The following is an 8,716-nucleotide window of genomic DNA, read 5'->3' as shown; positions in this document are numbered from 1 at the left end:
TCGTTCAGTAACAAGGGAGAATCTTAATGCACAGGTTCTGAGAGTAAGCCTGTGCCCTTTGGATGGCTGTTCACTGTGGTATTTGTACCCTTTGGCTGGGTGGCAGAGATTTGAGCTGGTGCTCTTTGGCATTGAAGGCTTCACCTTAGACCCTGACAGGTCAGATGCTGTTTCAGCCTTCTGCTGAATGAATGCTCCTGGATAACTTGTCTCCTGTTTTTCTCATTCATGTATTAGGATCATCGCTCCATTTCTTACCATGTCATGTACATGCAAAACTTGTGCTTTTGCCTACTGCGGGCCAAAATCCATGTGAATAGAAAACAGACAGAACAAGTGAACAACTTTTGTTATGGTTCTGGTGCTCCATTCTGGTAGGGATCTTGGACAAATGTTTGCATTCAAATTGTGTTATAACTTCTCTTAGATTTCTTTTTTCAGGTTATTAACCAGCAGATTGATTCTGTCTCATGAGCATTTTTGTCCCATCTGTTACCTGGAAAGACAGTGGAAAACTATTTCCCTCCAACTTCTTTCACCAAACCACATTACTTGTTTGTTTGTTTGCCCTTAAATTCAGGTTTTCTTAATTTTGCAGTGCACGAATTAGTGTACTGCTTTAGTGGGAGGTGTCCCTGCCCATGGCAGGGGGGTTGGAACTAGATGATCTTTACGGTCCCTTCCAACTATAACCATTCCATGATTCTAATTGCATGGGTATGCAGCATCTTCACAAAAAGGAATAAGAGCCACCTTGCCACAGTCTTCAATGCCAGATTCAGATATGGAGAATCCAGCAAGGGTAGGTGTTAGGGCAGGGAGGGTGAGAGGGGCATATGACTAATGGAGAAAGATTGAAGGATAAGGCATCAGTGCCTCAAATATCATGTAGATTATTCCTATGCAGTCTAACCAATGGTTTTATTAAATCACTTAAAACCCCAGGCCTTGGCAGAAGAAACCTTTGAAATTACAAGACAAGACACTCAAAAGTCAAACAGTAGGATTGCAGCAGTTAGACTGTATTTTCATACTTCCTTTTCCATCTTTAATATTTTGTTTTGCACTCCAGTTGCAAAGTACGTTTTCAAGATAAGATAAAAGATCCTCAATTTAAGTACCCCATATCCATTCAGGACTTGAGATAAATGGTGCATACCTCTTTTGGAAATCTAGTTTAAGAGCTGCAATATTTAAGACACTTGCAAAGATCGATGCCTGTTTGAATATCCCACATCTCTCGCCAGGCTTGCAGCTGCCACTGTGGAGGAGTATGCATCTCCCATAGGGTCTGTCTCTGATATGCCAGCCTGTACAAACATCTTGGATGCCCTTGGCCATCTGAAATGGTACTACTCATCATATTCTATTATTATTATTATTATTCCTCGCACTGCTGTGGTACAGTCTGTAGTCCTAGCAGCAAGCTGTTTAGATACAAGGACCATGCATCTCATCTAGGAAGCAAAAGCATGCAGTCCTGTCAGTCAGCGCCGCCTTTATCAGCCACACCCTTCCAGTTACATTAGCCTCCTCCACCCTGAAACAGGTAAGTTGGGTGACAGCGTTCCCAGGCCCCAGTTTGGAAGGAGTATCAGGGTGCGGCTTCTCAGCTGGCTGCAGGCAGCCTGCCCGTAGGCTGGCACTGGCAGGGCAGAGCTGCCCAGCGCTGGCATGGAGGCCCCGGCGGCGCTACTGATCCTGCAGGCAGCTGGAAAGTTGGCCAGCAAAAGAAAAAAAAAAAACTAAAACAAAAACAACAAAAAAAAAAGCTTTTCAGCTGGATCAGAAAACTGGTCTTGCTGACTGTGTGGCTGCATGGTTGTTAGTACTGGCACAGGGTGACCGAGGAGTGAGTGTGCGCGTGTGTGTGTGTGTGTACACATGCTGGTGTGCTGGGTGCAGGAAAGGTGGTGCCAGTGGGGACCAGGAGCTATGAGACTATGGCTCATCGTTTAAATGAATCAAATTGCACCCTGCACTGGGTGAGAGCGAGAGATGATTTAAACTTTAGTTCAGAGGGGCATGGGTTGCAATCAGAAATATATCCAGCTGACATTAATTGCTGGTTTGGTTATTTCTCAAGGTCAGGTACAGGGTTTTCTCTCTGCCATTACTTTACCTGAAAGTGAAATTGCACTATTCTAGAGTAAATATATATAACCGGAATACACGTCCTGCAGTATTATTATCAGAATGTAAATTTGAGAGAAAAAGGCACAGGTTTTAATTCTTTTGGTCTGTGATTATTTTTGCTTGATTCAAAAACCTAGGACAAATGACCTTCTTAATGTGTTGGGGAGAATGACAAAATTCAGGGAGTTTAAATCGGGACCTCACTGTCCACAGCACAAAGCCCAAGGACAGAAAAATAATGTTGGCTATGGTATTATAATTCCCTTTAGGTCCAGGAATTTTATGTTTATTCCCTATCTAATAACTCAGCTTTAACAGAAAGTACGGCTAATGCCTCTTTGTACTTTCCTTTTTCCTGCTACTCCTTTCTGCAGATTTTAGTAGGGTTTTTTCAGTGTGGGAAATGTGAATTCTCTCCAATTCATGTGGGTACTGAAACTCTAAGCTTATGTTCATCAATGGGGAAGATCTTGCTTAAGCTGGTTGTGAGAAAGGTAAGTAGTGTGCCCCATTGGCTAAATTTTTGGATGACTGGTAGTAGTTAATGCTGTTCATATTCTACTTAGTGGTGTTGGTTGGGTTTGTGTGAAACAGACAAAGCAGGACAGTCAGCAAGCTGCTGAGTGGCTCCCAAGCTTTTCCTGCCTTCCATGTGAATGGCAGCAGACGGCAATTCCACCTACCCAGTTGCACATCTGGGCGCCCTGCAGAGGTACTGGTATATAAACACATAAGCAATGTTGCAGTCCAAAATGACACTGGAGGCTTTGTAGGTGTGGGAACAGGAATTTTCTGGATTGCTTACATTGATTCATGTGTGTCCTTGTCACGTATTTCTAAAGCATCTCTAAATCTCATCTCTGGTTTCTGTTAGATGCTTTGCCATGGATTTGGCAAGCAGCTTTAAACAAATAATATTTTTTTTGAGATGGGTGGAGAATAGTCATAGAGAGGACCTTGTTAAACCATGGTATCTAGATGAGCTCTTTATGTCTTTTGTACATTTATGCTGTAAATCCACTCAGTAGCTTGCCTCCTTATGTCTGTTTCTATTAATTCAAATGTGCCTCTCTTGCACCCGTTCCTGTTCAAGTCTTCAGTGCTATTGCATATTCTGCTTAAACCATACAGTTTAATCATTTAATTCTCACTCCTTTTTTTCTTTTTAGATAAGCTTGAGTCCTCCCCTTCAGCCTTATAACAAATATGTAGATATGAAATTGTGCACTTGCTCTGATGTAGCCTTTTATGTCATTCATATTGTAAGACAAGACTTTGATTTTGGGGGCAGGAAGGAAGGAAAAAAAACCACAAATGCGCCCTGTGTTTTTAATGAGCAGAGTTTTGCCAAGTGGCAATTAGTATTCCTCAGTCTTTGTGCTAATTTGGAGCTTCTTAGGGTCCTCTAAGGAAGATCAACTTTGCCAGATTAGCAGATTTCAGACAGGTGAGCTACTTTTAGCTTTGCCTTTGTTAGGTGCGTTTTTAGTAATGTTTTCTCTAATTGCAATTCCATTTCTCTTTGATGCTCTGACATTGTCCATGTTCTTATGTTGTCCGAATCACTGCTCTGATCTTTATGGAGCTTCTCTACAATTAAGTGCTGGAGAAAAGCTATGGAAGCTGAAATAATCACTCAAAGCAGAAGTTGTTGTTCTGAAACTAAGGGAAGAGAGGAAGTGTAGTCTTGTTTTGCTAAGCCAAATTCTTTACTGAGCCTCCTTTCAAAATACAAGCATAAAAAAATCGCATGAGGCTGTGGCTATCCTTGACCCATCAAGGACTGTCATGTTACATGAATTGTGGTACCTGACCCCAAGGGTTCAGAGTTGAAACTTTTTTTTTTCTGTCTCTCCACACAGTGGGAGTGAAAGTTTTCAGGTGACATGTTGATCAAAACTCTTTTTTCGAATTTGCTTTATCACAGGAAAAGATATCGGCATCTTCAGACTGAAAACACTTGAAGGTCCTAGTTAAATTTGTGTGTATTTTTTAGGGCTTTTCCATTACTGAGACAAAAAAGATATTTCATGGTAACTGTATGGATTTTGAGGGTTTAATAATTTTACATTGAAAGTATCTTAAATCAATTTTTGCTCACTTCACGTCCTTCTTCAAAATGAAAATAAGAACAAATTCAGAATGTAATAGTTTAGGTGCTCTGAAGTGAAAATGTAGGCCAATGCTCAGGACTTAATTTTTCTTCCAATTTGGAGATGAGGCTTTCAATATGTCTAGATCTCATAGTGCCAGAAAATATTTTCCATCTAGCCTTATTTGAGATTCCAGTCCTCTTAACCCCATATTATGCCTAAGTTCTTTAAAAAGTCTACTGTTTAATGAAGACGGAGAAAAAAATCTATAAAGAGCCGCTTTCATGAGTGCTTAATATTGTTTGTATCTGAGGTCTAAATCACTCATAAATGAGTGTGTGATTTGTGTGTATGATCACTGATTATGAACCAAAGCAAACCTATGGATCAGAGCATTTTCCTTGGAATGATCTTATTTGGTCTAATCAACTACAGTGGGCCTTAGCAAGAGGTGCAGATGGCATTCAGTTGCTGAGCCAACTGAATGGCTAATAGGGTGGTATATACAATTTAAACTACTTGTACTAGCACCAACACAAAGCAAACACAAGTAGTTTGCCAAACATTTCACCTGATTGATCTCTCTTGCTGCTTAAGCAAGAGTTATCAGTTGGATTTGATGATCTTAAAGGTCTCTTCCAACCAAAACAATTCTATGATTCTATATAAATGCTTGAAACAGTACTAAGTGGTAGGATTAGTGAAGTGGTGTAAACTGTAGTGCAAAACATGTTCTCTCACTACTTTGAAATAAAAATAAAAAACCCAACAAACTCAAACCCTGAATGAGCAAGCTTTCTGATCACTTGTTCCCCCTTTTCACAATCCATCTTGCATTTACGGGTCAGATATGGAAATGTCAGCTAGTATCCAACATTGTAGTCGTGTCAAAAGGGAAGCTGTGTTGGCCACTTCAGTTGGACAATTCATTACTCTCAATCAAATCAAGCACAGACATGAAATGGAGTCTCAGTATCTTTGTCCTTCTATGTAGTAACATGAGCTCATCAAAGATTACCAAAAGTGTCATCTCTCTCCTCTAGATTCAAGGAAGTGCTGCCTAAGCTAGAGCTGGGGAAGAGGCCTTGAATAGACTTGGAAGAGAAATGGAGTTTGCCATCTCACACTGAAATTTATAGCTAGATACGGCTAACTCTTTCCGAGATACCTCCCTGATGTTTCTGAGAATAGCTTTCTGAAAGAGCCAAAGAGAAAAATCTTTAGATTTCCTTTTACTTATTGCCTACTTCTACTGAGCTTGAAAGCATGAGTAATGGAAAAATATTCAAACCTTAACTGTGGTGACACAGTATGAATGGCTTATGGCCAAGTACTGTAAAAAAAGAAGGTCACATTAAGTTAATAAAGAACTTCTAGGTGCTGTTTATCTTCTGCTTGTGTTTATGTAAAGAGGGTCCCCAGTTACTATCAGCCAAAAAAAATCCCTGAGCCAGTAAAGTCCCAAAGTCGGAATCCTTCCCCTCTTTAGTGCTGCAAAACGATAAATGCAAAGGCTAGAAATGATGCTGAAATTGCCTACAACAAGGGGAGCTCTGGCACTTTTTTATGGGTTTGTGCGCAGAAGAGGTTGGTGATGGCCTCTTTAGGCTTCTTGCCTTCTTTTTCTTCTTCTGTCATAGGGAAAGATCTTCCCTGACATTATTAAGAAATGTGTGGACTCATTCCACTCCACAGTGCACCAATACGATGTGTGATTCCTTGTCACTTTTCTTGCTGGGTATTAAAACTGGATCTGCCCACCATACTCAGAAGGCTGAACTTTCAAATCCAAGTTGGTTCATCTGTTTATCACGCATCACCCCATTTCCCAAGTCTGACTGGTGGCTCAGCTCCGAGACTCTGTTCAGCTCTGCAGTTTCAATCATTGTCAAAACTGCCAAATGAAGGTCTCACCTCCCAAATAGTGAGGAGTTACTTCTTTAACTCCCATTACTAGCCTTGCCTATGATTTACTAGTCCAGTGGCACACTACTGAAAGTGAAGTGAGTCTGAAGAAACCAGCTTGTGTGTGTTTTTAATTACATGTTTGTTCAGCCCTCTGAGGATGTCAAGAGCTGTGAACAGTAAATGCCAAGTGATTGCCAGGAAGAAAGCTGCTGACTGCAGTGCATCATAGGCAGAACCTTTCTGTGTAACTGCCACTGCCTTGCCATGCACATACCGACGATATCTGATTTTGATTATAGTCTCTCCTCTGATGATAGTGCTGTCTCGGCTTCTGGAGACAAAGTCTTGGTCAAGTGAAAACATAAGCAATGGTGTAGTCAAGGACAAAGTCAGTCTCCCCCGGATTCCTCTCCATTGACTCTTCTTTCTTCCTCATTTGGAGTGAACTGAAAGGCTAACGATCCTCCTTTAAATGAGCATAACTTGCAGTATTATGTTAGTCTAGACAAAGGAAATCAAATTAATTAGCAGCAAGACTGCAAATGTGCTGTGTAGGAGGACCTGTCATTAGAGTACCTCATCCAGACTCCTGTGGCTTGGTGTGTATTCAGAATAATAGCTCTGGTCTTCCTCTCAGCAGAAGAGAAATAGAATAATGTTAGGCTTCAATTAGAGGCAGAACTATAATTCAGTCAGGGGCAAAGAAAGGGGGAGGTGAGTAGGAAGATGACTGCTCTGCAAAGCCTAAGTCATAAAACATAAAATCCCAGTTTATGCATGGCAACAGATCCTTCTATGATTGAATTACAGCCTTCATATTCAATAATGGGCCAACTCTGTAAACCAGAATATAGACAGAACAAATATTTACATTCCTCGGGCAATGACGGAGGGAGAATCACTGAGCAGAGCATGAATCAAAGCCACAAGAACATAGATGTGGGACAACCACGTGTTGCCATCAGTGTGAAGTGGGAGGGATGGAGTAAGTTTCCAGTATTTGGATGTGAAAGTTCCTGTAGTACAGGTCATCCTGCAGCATTTCACTTAAAATTAATCTTTTGGTGGTGACACACACTGCCAATATCAGTGAGTAATTTGTAGTTTGTCCATTCATTCTGTGTACTATACATTTTCCCGTATATCTAGAAAGTGATATTGAAATGTTTAGGTATTTACCAATGTTTATGTTGATATTGCATATCTAATTATAATTTTATTTGTATTCTTGACTTTATAGCACCTCATAAGTTCTGTACTTTTGACAGTTGTTGAGGATCAGCTGCTGTGATTTATTTTGGTCCAGCTGACAGCTATGACAGTCATAAACATTACTGTCAATTTGGAAATACCGATAGACATGTAGCGAAATAAATGAAAATTCCTTTTGTTATCTTAAAAAACAACTTGAAAATAAGGGTCAGAATAGTTCTAAACAGAAGAGCTTGCATCAAGACATCAATTGATGCATGTACTGGGGTAGCCAAAAAGCCATATAGCTCTGAAGGTTTTGAACTCCAAATGTCATCTTTGTTTATAGGCTTCCAAATGCATGTATGCAAACAACCATCAGAGCATGCGGTTGCTGTGCTTCTCAGCTCTCACAGATTTGAATTGCATTTCGGTTGCATAGCTGTCTTCTCGTATGAGACCTTGAGTGAACAGGCTTCTTTCAGAGCAAAGCCCACAACTGATTAAACATTTGAAACAAAAGTAATAAAATGGGGATTCTGACGGACCATTACTTAATCCACAAAAAGTGATGGCAAAAGTAAGCCAAGCAAAAACCTGGTGTTCTTAGGAAAAGAAGCAAGCATCTTGTAACTTTCTAAGTAAGTTTGTGAACAAAAGGGAATACAAAATATTACAGGATCAACCCAAGGGTAATACTGTGTATGGTGAGTAGCAGTGACTCATTACTGCCTGGCTTCTGTCTACACGTAGTGCAAATAAGTTTTTCTTAGCTGTTGGGCCAGCTTACACCCTGAGCAAGAGAATGTGTTAAAAACTTTGAGGTCACCCACTGTTGTTTCAAGGTGTCGTGTATTACACGCAAGCATTAGAACTCATGAACTCTGGTTTTTCTATGGATGTATTCAGTGTGCCGGTCCGCCACAGTAACCCTAAAAGTCCTCTTTACTACTTACGCCTCCTGTGATAGCAAACTGTGATATCCTTGACTTGTCCCCCCCTCCCCTCCCCCTTCCCTGAAATACTTTTCATACCTTCCTAGATACCCTAGCAGAAAACACACTAAGTGTAATGCAACAGGAGTTTCAAAATTGCCGTGCTGTCCAACTTGTTTGAAATTTGGTTGGTGGTTTAAAAAAATGTAATTATGAGGAACTGTCAGATGTGTTATTGCGTGTTGCTTATTAACCAAAGAAAAGGCAAAAAGGATGAGAGAATTCCCTAGATCTAGCCTCGCTGAGGAGAAAAATGGTCTTCTGCGAAACTAATAATTCTGGTAAGGTGCTTAATTCCATGTTTGCGTGGCATAGACGTGGTTGTGACTAACAAGCTGAATTAGCTTAATACTTGTTTTGTTTGTTCATTAGCGTAGGTCTTCTGCAGTCTGT

This window comes from Numenius arquata, chromosome 2, assembly GCF_964106895.1.
Source record: "Numenius arquata chromosome 2, bNumArq3.hap1.1, whole genome shotgun sequence".
NCBI lineage: Eukaryota > Metazoa > Chordata > Aves > Charadriiformes > Scolopacidae > Numenius > Numenius arquata.
The sequence above is the reverse complement of the archived record's forward strand: the minus strand, read 5'-3'. Positions refer to the sequence as shown.